General features: G+C 51.8%; 1 pseudogene; it reads left to right on the top strand.

Moving 5' to 3' along the window:
* The first annotated feature begins 214 nt into the window (after positions 1-214).
* On the top strand, positions 215-15,420 carry LOC118584570 (annotated as a pseudogene).
* Positions 15,421-15,766: the final 346 nt, after the last annotated feature.

Here is a 15,766-nt window from a genome sequence, read left to right on the forward strand (position 1 = left end):
CCATTTGAGCTGAGCTGTCCAGCTTGCAGCCACCCCCATCACTGGAGCTACAGGGTGGGCGAAAAATAACCTGAAGAGCAGCCATCATCCAGGGTGCAGGTGCTGGGTGAGGACACAGGATCCCAGGGACCCTGTGTGGAGGACCAGGCAAAGCACTCTGTCCCTCCCTGAGGCCCCACCCAGGCTATCGTTCCCTCCTCCCTGTTACCCCTTTTGCCTCCTCTCCCGGGCCTGAGGAGGTCACTCCTCCTGGAGGAAACTCTGCCACCAGCCTCAAGATGGGTCGCTGCAGCAGGAAGGTCCTTCAGGCTGTGAGTTTCCTGTTGCTACTGGGCACCAGCTCTGCCCAGGGCACCTGGGAGGCAATGCTGTCCGCCAGGCTGGCCGAGAAGTCCCGAGTAAGTGCCGGGATGGGTTGAGGGGCCTCTGTGGGTGGGAGGTGGCCCAGGGGACACAGGTCTTCAGATACTGCGGTTTCTCAGCAGCGTGGGAGTCTCCTCCAGCTGAGCTGTAGCTAGTGGTAGGCAGAGGGGACTCAGTGCCCTCCCGAGGACACCCTCCTGCCAGCAAGGAGGCAAGAGACACGGCTGCCCCATAGGGAGGCTTTACTTTTGAAGCTTTAACTGAAGCATCCTTCTTCCTGGAAAGCAGACTCTAGTAAAAGAGTTGGAGGACAAACTGAGCGTTTGGTGTCTCCCCCCTTCAACTCCCACCCTCGCCCAGACCCCCACCCTCTACCCCCCAGTGCCTGAAGCCTGGCCATGGAGCCTTACTCAGGCAGGAACCACTTAGTGGAAAGTACGCTGGCACAGCTCTATATGAGAACCTGCAGGTACAAGATGAGGAGAGACCCACTCACCTTGAGGGTGAAGCAGACAGCTTGGGGACAAATGACAGCAATACCTAGGAAGGTTCTGAGAAGAAGCAGGCACAGTGGGGCCCTGAGGCTGAGTCCAAGTGAGGGCTTGTCTTTGACTGTGTGACTTCAGGCAAGTTGTTTGACCTCTCTGGACACCAACAATCTCGCCTGCAAAAGACAGAGTGATGTGTTCCTCTTAGTAAATATGTAGAGATGTGTGTTTGTGTGTGTGTGTGTGTGTGTGTGTGTGTGTGTGTGTGTGTGTGTATGTGCACGTGTGTGTAACATGCATGTATGTGTGTTTACAGGTGTGTGCAATGTATGTGTGTGCATATACGTGTGTATGCAAGTGCCTGTGGAGGCTGGCAATTGGCGACAGTTGTTTGTCACGATTACTCCATCTTGTTTTCCTAAGGTAAGGTCTCTCACTGAAGCCAGAGCTCTAGGTGGTCCAGTCTAGCGCCTGCCTCCCGAGCCCTTGGGCCTACAAGTGTCTGACACTCCTGCCAGCTTTTACATGCATTCTGGATATTGCAACTCCAGCCCCATACTTGCATGGCAGGTGCATTATCCACTGAGACATCTCCCCAGCTCTAGTGTTGGTGTTTTGGTGGCCCCTGTTTGGCAGGCACTGTCCTGGGTGAGGGACTTGTCTGCCTGCTGCCTGCCCGGGGTGTCTACACAGCAGTGTGGTCAGCAGAGCATGAATGAGGGGAAGGAAGCCCTGGGGTGTGTTAGCTTTTGAGCACTGAGGAGACAGACAATAAGGAAAGGTCTGGGGTGGGTGCAAAGGGGGCACCCTCCAGAGGGTCGAGGGGACAGCGCACTTCACACACCTGAGCAGATATGTGAAGGTTTGGTGTGCAGAAAGCGCTCAGGACTCAGAATGCTGGCACACTCACAGGCTTCAAATCAAATGGGGAAGTACCAATGTGTGGCTCCTGGGAGGAACGCAGGCTCCTGGGGCTGGGGCTGCTGGACTCCCTGCCAGCTTCAAATCAGCACCTGGAATATTCTTGTGCATGACTTACAAACAAGTGCGATGGGAACAGAAGAGGGAGCTTGTTCAGCCCTGCCCAGGAGCAACAGGAGGGTTCTGGGGTTGGAGACATTTCACCCTTGGCTTTGAAGGGTAGATGTGAATTTGGCAGATGGAGAAGCCTGGAGCTGAGGTGTCAGTCTGTACTGAGGCTGGCCTGGGCTGAAGACCAACACCCTCGGCTGGCTGGATGTTCTTAGCAAGAGACAGGAAGTCACAGGAAGGGAGTCAGGGAGCAAAGTAGTTGGAGATGAAGTTCATATGAGACATGTAACCACCAAAGGCTTCCTGGAAGAGGTGGATATCCTGAAGGGAGCCTGAGGAAGGATTAAGGATTAGGAAGAAAGGGAGCATTCCTGGAAGGCTCAGCCTGAGCTGAAGCTCAGAGGCCATTCAGAGGGGGGTCAGGGTGGAAGGAAGGCCAGAGGGAGGGGACGAGCTCCGAGGAAAAGGGCTTTGCTGCCTCTTCCCAGAACCAAGCTCTTTATATCTTGTGCTGCCCTTGGACACAATCCCTGGGCTTTGCATTATCTGCAGACATCGGCCCTTCCCTGCTGCTCAGACAGGCATAGGTGACAGAGTGAAAAAAAGTGGGGGAGAGAATATACCCGGGAAAGGCCAGGCTGTGACTCAGAGGCTTGGCTTAGAAGTCCTCATGCATAGACCTCTCAAGAGCTATGCAGCCTCAGGTCACGCACTGCCCCCTCTCTGGGTCTCAGGCCATCCTTCACCAGGAGAGATGTGGCCCACATGTGCTTAGAGGCAAGATGCACCCATGGCCTCACTCTCCTCACGCAGCTTGGTGCTGAAACTCTTGATGGCTGTGGGCTGGTCAGGGCTGGGGACCCCATCTGCAGGTATCTGGAGCAGACTTAGCCGTAAGGGAAGCCATTTTTATTGGGAAGAAAGTGAGTCACAGTTAAATGTTAACTCCAGTATATCAGTGACGGATAATTCATTATAGTCTGGTCTGGAATGTTCTCTAAAGACTTGTGTGTTGAAGGTCTGGTCCCTAACATAGTAATATTGAGAGAAAGGGCCTGGGGGAGGTGATTGACAGGTCAGCGCTCTGGGGACTGGATGGGTTATTCCCCTAATGGGCTTATACCTGGATAGACAGTCAGGCTCAAGGATGGCCTGAGAACTTGAGGGGGTGGGGTCTGGTGGAGGAAGTAGCTCACTGGGGTCATGAATTTGAAGGGATAATCTGTCCCTGCCCTTTCCTCTCCTCTGTCTCCACACTTCCTGACCCTTTCTGCGATGGTCTGCTTCTCAGGGCAAACAAAGAGACAGCATTCTGAGAGATCTCAGGAAACCCTGAGCCCAAAGGAAGCCTTCTCCTTCCAGTTGATTTGTACAGGTGTTTGGTTACAGTGCCCAAATGGAATGCCTGCTTGGTCACAGCTGGGAGGGGCACTCAGAGGACTTGGCTATTTTAATCATCCTCACTGCCTCTATGGACTTATGGGGAGTAATGGGGGTGATATTGTTTATTTCCCCTCTCCGCATGGCCTGGGTCAGCCACACTAGGGTGGACAGCCCAGGCCACAGAGTGAGATGGTTTGTAAACCCTGCCAGGCATGGCTGCCCACATCCCTTCCCTGGTTCTTCTCACCTTCTGAGCACGTCCTTCAGTGGAGTGGCTTGTACCTGGGGACTGGATTTCCCCAGAGCAAGGCCTGTTCATTTCCTGAGTGACTCCCAGGAGGAGAGAAAGGAACACTAACCCTGTCTTCCCATGTGAAGCCCTAAAGAAAACCTAGGGATGCCGGGCAGTGGTGGTGCACATCTTTAATCCCAGCACTCGGGAGGCAGAGGCAGGCAGATTTCTGAGTTTGAAGCCATCCTGGTCTAGAGCAAGTTCTAGAGAACCCTGTCTCGAAAAAGAAAAAAAAGCAAGCCTAGTGGTTGTGGTCTGTCTGACTTCAGTTTCCATATCTACAGTGTGGAATCCAACAGCAGGTGCTTTGTGGGTTCAAGAAAAGACAAGAGTTGGGGCTGGAGAGGTGGTTCAGAGGTTAAGAGCACTGGCTGCTCTTCAGAGGATCTGGCTTCAAGTCCCAGCAACTCTCATTATGGTGGCTCCTCATAACTGAATGACTCCAGTTCCTGGGGATCCAACGTCCTCTTCTGGCCTCTGCAGGCACCAAGCACACACTCCGAGCACACACACACACACACACACACACATTCATGGCATATGTCTGTGCATGTTTGCATATGTGTATATTACGTTTGAGTGTATGTATATACAGGGATGTATGTGTAAATATTATGGGTGTGTGCTTACATTCATGTGTATACATATATATGCAAATATGCATATGTATGTTTGGGGGTATGTAGTGTGTGTGTGTGTGTGTGTGTGTGTGTGTGAAACCTATGAAGGTACCTGGGGCCCATGGCAGCTGGGACTGTGGGCAATGGCCATCACAGAGACCCTCACCAGACGCGCTCATGTCATCTCAGCCTCTCCTCTCTCCCTGGAGCCCACCTTCTGTGCTTGCTTTCAGGGTGTCTTGCTGCACTCTTTGCTCCTGTTGTTCTTATCAGCAAGATTTGTTTACTTTTTCACTAGCTGCTTTTGTAGGAGACAAAAGAAGCAGAGGGTTTGCTCTAGGGTGGGTCTCACTCACTTAGTGTCAGGGGGGAGGGTCCGCCCATGTCTGGAACTCAGCCAAGAGAAGACAGGGCGGTGTCTTGGGGTCCAGCCCAGAACTCCTCAGATCTAACTGAGAGCCCAATGCATACAGGCTCAGGCAGAGGATATCCATGTCACCCAGAGCATAAAGGAAGACATGGAAAGTTCTAGAGGGCATGGTATGTGCAGTTGACAGTGGGTGACACTGCTCCAGCTGAAGTCTTCGGAGCACCCCTCTGGGAAGGGCCCACGGACCTGGCCTGCGGTGGAGGCCCAGTGCATCCTCACACTGAGCCCCAGGGCCGTGGGCCAGGGAAGGTGCTTATTTTTAGATCTCTGACGTCTGAATTCCCGAGGAAGGGCAAGTGGGGCTCTGAGGAAAATTGGCTTTCTTCCTCCACCACCACAAACCAGACCTGGAGGACATTTTTATTGGTCTAGCTATGAAGTCTCTAGAACATTCCAAAGAAGGGCAAAGCTCTCTTGTGGAATGAAGGGGTGGAACGTGTAAGGGAGGCCTGGGAGTGAGGGCAACTTTGCAGGTGGGGTGCCAGCTCCCTAGATGGGGGTCACTCCACAGTTCCCTCTAATACAGCAGTACTGATACTTACCCTCAAAAGATCCAGACAGCCCAGAGCTGGAGGGTTGAGGACAGTCCATGCTCTGTCTTCCCCCACACATCACTTATCTGTGTGGACCTCTGCTTTTTTTGTGAGCCCTGTCCACAGCACATGCATTTCTTTATATTCATATTGTTTAAAAATGTTTGAGTTGAGTTGAACCTCACATGACATAAGACTTTTTTATTTTTACTTTTTATTTTTTTTGAAACAGGATCTATGTAGCCCAGGCTGGACTTGAACTCCCTATGCAGCTGAGGATGACCTTACATTTCTCATCTTCCTGTCTCCACCTCCTGAGTGCTGAGGTTGCAAACATGTGCACCACACCCAGTTTATTCGGGGCTGGGGATTGAATCCTGGTTTTTAAACATGCTAGGTAAGCGCACTACCAAATAAGCTTCATCCACCAAGACAAACTATCAATGTGTGTGTGTGTGTGTGTGTGTGTGTGTGTGTGTGTGTGTGTGTGTAACTATGTGTGCATCTGTATGTGTATCTGTGTGTGTTTGTGTGTATGTGTATTTATGTGTATGTGTGTCTATGTGTGTATCCATGTGTGTCTTGTGTATGTGTGTGTGTATCTGTATGTGTCTATCTATATGTATGTGTTTGTGTGCACACACAACACTGTGTACTCATCAGCTCTCTCTGCTCTCAAAGTGTTTCCCTCCCCTAAAGGAACCCCATACCCAATAAGCTCTCACTTCCATTCTCCAGCAGCCTCCCCAGGGCTCTGTCTCTGTGGATTCCCTGCTCTGGGTCCCCTTGTGTGTGGCAGATTCACTCTGCACGTGATCTGCATCTGACAACAGGCAGCAGATTGGTGAATGTGGCTGGTTCTTGTCCTTCCCCCAAGGCCCATGTGATGTTCCACCCTGCAGATGACCCATCACTTGTTCACCAGGCCGCCTCTGGCTGTTCGAGGACACTGAACTTGAACCCGCTGATGCTTCCCTCTCAGGTCCAGTGAAGGCATATCCTTGATTCACTTCCTGTGGGTGGCACCGACCAAAAGGGCTTTGTCAACCTATACAGGTACCAGAATCTCGAGGTTGAATATAGCCACGGGGTTATTGAAGAGCTTAGGGGAATCGCTCTGCTCAGGTCTGGTGTGTGGAGCTGAGACACACCTAAGTGCTACCTAGAGTTGGTGTTTGATGCTCCACTAGGATAGTCCTTAGTGCAGATGAAGGCTGGACATCACGGGAAGGGGGTGCCAAGGCCTCATGAAGGATGCTGTCACTCTGGCTTCTGGGAGGGATTTTGACGTGCTCTTGCTTCGTTTCCAGCCAGGCAGCAACATAAGCTGGAGAGAAGGGTAGGTTACGGCCACAAGCAGGGTTGGGAACGAGCTGTTTCTAGAATGTTCCTGGATGAAGATGACAAACAGCTAACTGTGCCCTGAACTGGGACTATTCCCCAGGATGGTGGAAACTGGGGTGTGTGAGATGAAGGATCCTCATGGCCAGGCTCCGGAGGAGTCAGGGTGATCCAATCTGCTGCTCTCTATGGAGAGCCACGGCTTGAGCAAGATGCCTTTTCTAGTCCCGAGCCTCTGTTTGCCCATCTGTAAAATGGGTTAGTAACACCTTCAGTGGGGCATGCTGCAGGCTCCTGAGTGGGGTAAGACTTGACAAGCTCTGCTTCAAGCCACAAACCATGAACCAGATGGCCCAGGGTTCTGAGTCTGGAGCTTTCTGGGGTGGTGGACCATGTACCTCAGTCTCTTCCTCTGTGTGACAGTGCCAGCAAGAGGGACAAGGCCACACCAAGCAGTTTGTCAGAGAGTGGTGTGAGCGCAGAAGCCTGTCTCAGTGCTGGAGGTCCCTGTCCCACGTGCCCACCCCCACAGCTCCTAAGAACTCTGCCACAGTGGAGGTTATCACATTGCCACTACACCACTGTTTGTGGGGTCTATCTCTGAACATCCTCCTGTGCCCAGCTGGACCAGAGCTCCTGGTGCTGGGGACAAGTTTTTCTTTTTTCTTCTTTTCTTTTTTTAAGACTTTATGTTGCCAGGCGGTGGTGGCGCACGCCTGTAATCCCAGCACTCAGGAGCAGAGGCAGGCGGATCTCTGTGAGTTTGAGGGCCAGCCTGGTCTACAGAGTGAGATCTAGGAAAGGCACAAAAGCTACACAGAGAAACCCTGTTCTCGAAAAACAAAAACAAACAAACAAAAATACTTTATGTCTATGGATGTTTTTGCCTTTGTGCCATGTCTGGGCATCACGTGCATGCAGTGCCCACAGAAGCCAGAAGAAGCTGTTGTATCCTCTGGAACTGGAGTTACAGACAACTGTAAAGCTGTCATGTGGTTTCTGGAAATTGAACCCTGGTCTTCTGTAAGAGCAGCCAGTGCTCTAACCACTGGGCCATTCTCCAGCACTGCAGGCTTCTTTTGAACCTGTCTTAGCATCGACCTCAGTACATGGCAGTCAGGGGTGTCCAGCCAATCACTCCTTGTGAGTGATGTGTGGAGGGAGGCAGGAAGCGACTGAAAGGCATTGGTATGGGTTGGACAGAATGTTTAGAGATGGGAACGGAGCCCCCTGAACTCACAGAGTCAAACTCGGTAGAAACAGTGGTGATCAGTACTAACTGGGGTGAAGCATTGTGGATTCTGAGCTGGGCACCTCACAGGCCAGGCCTTACCCCAACCATAGCAACTACTGCTATTGTGCCCATTTTGAAGAGGAGGAAAACTGAGTCTCAGGTAAATTAGTGGTTTTTCCTGGAGAATCGATCCCACAGCTCCAAGGTTCAACCCTAGACTGGTCTGATTCTTGACCTGAGCAACTCTGTCAGCCTTGACCTGTCCCTACCTTTAGTCCCATGCCTCTTGAGTCTGCCTAAAGGTAGACCTGGCTCTGGGGTTCAAACATAAAGAATGAGCAAAGGGTATCGGAAAGCAGCAGGTAGAGGGGACAGCACGTGTGAAGAGTAAGACTGATGCAAATCTTAGGTATTGGTGACACCATGCCAGCCTCTGGAATATGACTCATGGGCTAGCCCTATCTAGTCTTTGGAGTGTGGAGTCCTAGTGAGATAGGACACACAAGACAGTCACACAGACACAGACACACTTATACATACACAGATGTACACACAGACACACACATGCACACAAGTACATCCGGGAGTGGACAAATGGCTGGATGGGGTGTTGCCACATGAGCAGAGTACACAAGTACACCAGGCAGGTGGTGGATGGCTAGCAGGGGGACAACCAGGACATCTGGGAGGGAACAGGGGAGGGAGGAGAGGGGCTTGGGGAGGCCAGTCCTGGCTGACCCTTGGGCTGCCAAGCCTGGTATATCTGTACCGGGAGGGCTGCAGAGCACACCCTGCGTTTCTTTGAGTTCCTCAGATCTCAGGAAGCACCTTTGTGAGAGCTTTCTAAGTGTCACCTTGCAGGGGACACGGAATGTTCTTCAAAACTGTTTAACCAGGGCCCCTCAGCTCTTGATCCCCATCTGTTGTCAGGAAGCAGCCTAGGGTGCTTCTCTCCATCCTGGGGACACAGGCCTGTGTTCCCAAGGGACAACAGTGGCAGCTAGTATAAAGCCAGTCTCTCCGCAGACCCCTCACTCGGGCTGCCCCTGACCAACTAATGAGACAGGGGGCCAGGAGAGAAGAGGCTGCTGACCTCGGGCACCACAGTGCCTGCACATGTGACCTACTGGGAAGAAAACCCACCACCTCCCCTGCCAGTACCCAGTGGCTCTCAGTCACCCTCCAAAGGGGGCCAGCATGGCTGTCAGGGTGGATCAGGATTAGTGTTGGTGAGGGCTAAACTCGATAGAGTTCACTTAATCCTGTAGATGATGGATGTGGAGTGGAGGGTGAGGGGTTATGTCCCCTGCCAGCAGTTTCCAAGCAACTGGGACAGCTGTCTGGATGTGAGACAGAGAGGGGCGGGATGCTGAGGACAGTAGACTGCAGGGCTCAGAAGCCCCTACAGGTCTCCCTTGAGTCTCTGGGGACCTCTAACCTCAGACCTTCCTCTCCATATCCACTAAGAGTCACTTAGCAATGCTTTTCTCTTATCGTTCATTTTTTCCTTCATTTCTTTATTTTTGTGTGTGTTTGGGGGTTAGATGTATGTATGCGTGTTTATGGGTAGACTTGTATAGGTGGAGGATAGTTGTGTGGACGTGTGTGGGTAGATTGTGGATGTGTGTAGGCAGTGCAGGTGTGGGTACAGGGGTATGCATATGTGTGGACACCAGAAGACAACTTCAAGTGTTCCTCAGGCTCTGTTCACCTTGGTTTTGGTTTTGGTTTGTTTGTTTGTTGTTTGTTTGTTTGTTTGTTTGTTTGTTTTTTAATGTTTGAGACAGAGTTTCTCTGTGTAATGGTCCTGGCTGTCCTGGAACTCATTCTGTAGACTAGGCTGGCCTCGAATGCAGAGATCCACCTGCCTCTGCCTCCTGAGTCCTAGGAATAAAGGCGTGCACTATCACCACTGCCCAGCTTTCACCTTGTTTTTTGGGACAGGGAGCTCACAGAGATTAGGCTGGCCTGTCTCTGCCTCCCAAGTACCGGGATACAAGCACTTTTCAGTGAGCCTGGATTTTTACAAGGGTTCTGGGAATCGAGCTCAGGTACTCAAACTTGCAAGGCAAGCTCTTTACTGAGCCCCCTACCTTTCACAAATTGAATGAGCAATCTGGGCAAGCAAGAAGAAACAGGTTCTCTGGGTGAAGCAAGCTGTCACCAGAGCACCCCCATCTTAGCTGCTCCCACCCTGCACATCAGCTTTGGGGCAGGAAACCGAAAGCCACTGCCTGCTCTGATGCCAGCTGGGGGCATCCAGAGCAAAATTTATTCCCTGTGACCAGATGCCCCCTGCAGGATATCAGCAGTACTGCATGGTGTTTGCAGCCTCAGAGATGGCTGCACCGAAAGTGTGCGTGGGTCAGGATTGCGCCAGGAAGATCCATGTGTCTGCTAGTGAAGGGAGACCACCTTCAGGAGGATATATATGCTGAGGGCTGGGAGGTCATCCAGCCAGAAGACAGACGTGGAGCAGTCTTCCAGGCAAAAGACCAGTTTGTAGGAGTGGCCACAGGTGACCCTGAGCTAGCTTCCATCCAGGGACAAACACCACCCCGGGCACTGCTGTGCCTGTCTCTGTGTGTCTGATCATCAGAAAACCCAAAGAGAGAGGTGCTGTGTTGTCCCCATATGGAGAAGGGTCACACAGCAGAATGCTTCAGATTTGAAGCCACCATGAGCAGAACTGGATAGAACTGGATGGAGCAGAACATGGTAAACACAGGGCAAGTGCTGTTAATATTAAAGATGGGTTCTGATGCAAACAACCTTTGGTTTTTTGTTTTTGTTTTTTTTTTTTTTTTTTTTCTTTAAATGAGCTAAGATGTTTGGCCCTGGAGTCTTTTGACTTCCTGTTGTTAAACCCTTCACTGTGCTGGACTTCTCTCATGCATCCCAGCTGCTTTGAACACTCCACTGATGTCATGAAGAATGTGCATGCAACCACAGCTGCTTGTTGCTGAACTGAGGGCACTGCACACAACCACAGCTGCATGCTGCTGAAGAGAGGGCGCTGCACACAACCACAGCTGCATGCTACTGAAGAGAAGGCACTGCATGACAACCACAGCTGCATGCTGCTGAAGAGAAGGCACTGCATGACAACCACAGCTGCATGCTGTTGAAGAGAGGGCACTGCACACAACCACAGCTGCATGCTGCTGAAGAGAGGGCACTGCACATAACCACAGCTGCATGCTCTTGAAGAGAGGGCACTGCACACAACCACAGCTGCATGCTGTTGAGAGAGGGCACTGCACAACCACAGCTGCATGCTGCTGAAGAGAGGGCACTGCACAAACCACAGCTGCATGCTGCTGAAGAGAGGGCACTGCACACAACCACAGCTGCATGCTGCTGAAGAGAGGGCACTGCATGACAACCACAGCTGCTTGCTGCTGAAGCACAACTCTGGCTCCAGCAAGCACTATCTTAGCCAGAATGCTTTTGAACAGCTTGCCCTGGACCTCTTGCCCACCACAAGCCTCTACAAACTCCAGCAGCCATTTTCAACTAGAAAGGAAACGTTGGGGAGGTGGAGAAAGGAGGATCAGAAGTTCAAGGTTGTTCTTAGCTACATAGCAAGTTTGAGGCCAACTGGGATACATGAGACCCTGTATATAAAAAAAGGTGAAAGAAATTCATATTCAATCACCTGTGGATCAATGCGGCTATTTTGAAAACATCTCCTTCCCACCTTCTTCCCCCCGCAACACCATGCATATGCACTAAACACGTACGTTCTAATTAATGCATATCCACACATAGTCAAGACCTGATGACATAAGTCACTTTGTTTATTTGTACATGTGGTATGCTACCTGTGTATGTGAGTTGTGTGTGTGTGTGTGTGTGTGTTAATGTCTAATGATCTGCCCTCCTCACATCCCATTTCAAGTTCCCTCATGACACTGTGACCAGCATAGGTGGAGTCTTGTCAGAGGGACCCAAGGTAGGCTGTCTGGAGTGACCTGCCCTGGCTGGCCAGTCAGTGACACCGGCAACCTCTCTGACTCCCCATACCAGCTACTTTACCTGACTTTGGGTTAGTGTCACAAAAGAGGGCGTACAAATATTCTCAGGTGACCTTCCCACCTCCGTGTTAGTGTGTGAGACTTATCCAAGATGTTTGTGATTATATTCTATGTGTGATTCATGAATACTCAAAGCTCTAGACATGTGGATAATTAGTTAAAAATATATCATTTTGTTTTTTCTTTTTTTGGTTTTTTGAAACAGGGTTTCTGGTGTTAGTTTTGGTGCCTGTCCTGGATCTCACTATGTAGACCAGGCTGGCCTTGAACTCACAGAGATCCACTTGTCTCTGCCTCCCAAGTGCTGGGATTAAAGGCATGTGCCGCCACCACCTGGCTAAAAATATATGTTTATACAGAAATATACATGTATATATCTGCATGTGTGTTACATGTACACCCATGTATGTGCAAACACATGTAGACAGAGAAGAGCTATCTCCTCCAAGGTATTCCAAAAATACCTTCCTTCTACAGCTTCTTCCTCCTACCACCCCTCCTCCCATCCCTCCTCCCACCCCCCTTCCTTCATTCTTCCTTCCCCTCCTGCTTCCCTCTTATAGCCATCTCTCTGGACTCACAGAGAAACAGCCAGTCAACCCCAGAACTGCTCCATTCACCGACCCACCCTGGCAGCAGGTTCTGCCCAGGGAGGAAGCTTGGGCTGAGAGCCTAGGCCGATGCCCTTCTACTATGTCCCACAGGCTGAAGAGGGTACACCAACAGGCCTCCAGCAACCCCGTGCAGACCGCTGCCCACCACCCCCACGGACGCTGCCCCAGGTGCCTGCCAGGCCACACGCTGCCAGGCCGACTCCCAGTGCCCGCGACACAGGCGCTGCTGCTACAATGGCTGTGCCTACGCCTGCCTGGAGGCTGTGCCACCTCCACCAGGTAAGCTGAGCTGGGGTCAGGAGACTAGGGGTCAAGTGGATCCAATGCCAGCCTGAGGAAGAGAAGGAACTGAGCTATGTGTACTGAGCTACCCGCTGCCCAGCCTGGGTACTCACCTGCAGCCTTCAGCTGCACCTCTGCAGCATCTGTGGGGTGCAGCTGCCTCATCTGCATGCATGGAGCCCCCAGTATGGAATATACACATTCCAGGGTCAGTGTCAACACCATGAGATTCCACCCTTTTAAAAGGGGTGCAGTCTGTGGGATGGCTCAGTCTATAAGAGTGTATGGGATAAAGGGGTCAGGGCACCTGCAACCAAGCCTGAGGACCTGAGTTCAATCCCTGGAACCCATATGGTGGAAGGAGAGAGAACACACTCACCCAAGCTGTCATCTGGCCTCCACATATGCACACACCCCAAAAATAAACATTCTAAATACACATATATCTTTATATCCAGGGTGGGGATGTAGCTCAGCTGGTAAAGTGCCTGCCTAGCTAGCACAAAGCCCTGGGTTTGGTTCCCACCGCTGTGTAAAGCAGATGTGGTGGTACACACTTATAATCTCAGCATGCAGGAGGACCAGAAATTCAAGGTCATTCTCAGGAGTTCAAAGTCTGCCTGAGCTACAGGGGGTCCTGCCTCAAAAACTAAAAGTAATCAAATCGAGACTGAGACTTTTCTTTAAAATCCTTGAGGCAGAGGCAGGTGGATCTTTGTGAGTTTGAGGCCAGCCTGGTCTACAGAGCGAGATCCAGGAAAGGTGCAAAGCTATATAGAGAAACCCTGTCTCGAAAAACAAACAAAACAAAACAAAAAAATCCCTGGCCAGTGCCCATGGCCCCAGAGCCTCTAGATTTCCCCAGGCAGTCCTTGCTGCAGAGGTGGAACCCTGATCTGATGCCTGGTACTCCTAACATTTCCCCTGGATACCCACAAAGCTCATTCCTCCACAGCCCTCAGACCCTCCTCTGAGAGGGTGCTCCCTTGCCAGCAGCCCTTCCTCCAGCAGGTCCTCCCTCTGCCCCTTCCCACTGTTAGAGGCTGCAGAAGTCTGGTTTACTGATCTGTGTACCTAGTGTCCGCCACTTGGGGTCAGCCCTGCAGAGCAGAGTGTGGGCTGCTCCACTGTTTTCCATATCCCAGTACTGTGGTCTCTGGACCCATGCACGGTACTTGGGGAACACGGGTGCATCATCCGTTCATTCCCTGGCAGCAGGAGTGGTCACAGCAGTTAGTGATGATGACAGCAATGACATCGGGCCCAGGTCTCTCAGCCCCAGCTGTGCGACTGGGGGACAGGAGGGTGACGGTGCCTGGATGCTGCAGGCCTGTGGCATGCCCCCACAGGGCAGCATGCTGGAACCATCCTCACCTCTTCCATGGGGTGACACGCCCCTCCCTCAAGGCTGGTCACATCGAACTGCCCCAGGAAGGCCTCCGTCTCACCCAGTTCTCTGTCAGTTCTAGACTGGCTGGTGCAGCCCAAACCCCGATGGCTTGGCGGCAACGGCTGGCTGCTGGATGGCCCTGAGGAGGTGTTGCAAGGTACCTGGCATGGGTAAGCGGCAAGACTATACCTCTTAGAGTTGCGTCACAGCGCTGCAATCTTCATCTGTGTCGCTGTGCATTGCTACACAGTGTGTGTGGTGTGTTGTTATGTGTATAGCATCGCACACGCGTTGTCGCAAGGGTACACTGCCTTTGTGTCGTGCTTTGGAGCCAAGAACGAACATTGGGTCGATTGGGTATTTTTATTCATGTTTACTTGTTATTCCATTGTCTCTACCTTATTCCCTTTTGAGCGCAGCAGTCTCAATCTTGATTCTGCTCTGATCCACCCTCAGTGGGGGATTTCACACCGTGTTCCACACTTGGCTTTTTTTTTTTCTCTTAAGGTCCTCATGCTTGCTCAGCAAGGACTCTCTTACGCACTGCGAGCCCATCTATCCAGCCCCCAGCATATTAATTCCCCAAATGGCCTAAGAAAGTGCTACTGCTCCATTTCTATGTGAGAAGAATGTTTTTTGAATTTAGTGCTGGCGCCTGGAGGTGGGTCCACCATGAACGTTCCTGCAGCTTTTCTTGTAGTCTCGAGATTCTTCTGAACACGCAGTTAAAAAAACTTGTCTTGGTTCTTAACTGTATCTTCTTAGTCTTACCATGACATATGTTGTTTTTATTCTCTCGCTGAGAGCTCTTACCTCCTAAAGGCAAGGTGATGACGGACTTACGATGACTCCAAACTCAGATATAATTACCTACCAATTATTCTATAGCTGACAGCCCTGAGGGCGGTGTGGGGGGGGGGGCGTCAAGTCTGGGAAGAATTTACTTCCACCTGGGACTGGCTGGAGGTAGTTCCTGTGGCGCAGGGGAGGCATGCACTGCACGCAATGCGGCATGTGCAGTGCAGGCACACACAGGTGCATTCACCGACCAAAAGGTGTGCTGCAAGCTACCTCGGTGTCTAGATGGGCGGTGCGGAGGGGTGCGGTGACATGCCGGCGGGCATGCTGGGGTGGTGGGTGGCAGGTCCCGACTCATATATACATACATCCTCTATATCTGTGGACGAGCTGGCAGGCTGGCACATACCCACTGATGCTTCAGAACGGTACTGCCCCTGCAGTAACTACTACTTTACCACCCTAAATCCCATTTACAGATAGAAAACCTGACGGCGGGCCTAAAGAAAGTCGCTGTGAGCGCGGACCCGAGCGAGAGCCACCCCCCAGAGGCGACGTCAGCCTGCATAAGCTCGGTCTCTGAAGTCTCTCCCCCCCGTCTGGGAATAATCTGTGGCATACCCACAGACTCGTGACACTTGGCGGTGTTTCCCAGCTCTGGGCGACCCTCTGCTCGTGGCGTCTCGGATGTTGTTGGCCCGACCATAGAGCGCCACTGCAATCCTCCTCTATGCCTCACCTCATGACCCCCAGCGGAACCTGGCGATCCATCTTAGATCCTCCGGGTTCCGGGACTCCGCGTGAGGAATCCTCGAACGTGGTACCTCGGCGGTGGCCTGAGAGGGCTAGGTGTGGAGATGTGTTGAGGGCGGCGGGACGGTACAGGGCCACGTCTGGTAACCCTCACTAGAATCAATGAATGCGAACAG

This window comes from Onychomys torridus, chromosome 5 (assembly GCF_903995425.1).
Source record: "Onychomys torridus chromosome 5, mOncTor1.1, whole genome shotgun sequence".
In the NCBI taxonomy this organism is placed as follows: Eukaryota; Metazoa; Chordata; class Mammalia; order Rodentia; family Cricetidae; genus Onychomys; species Onychomys torridus.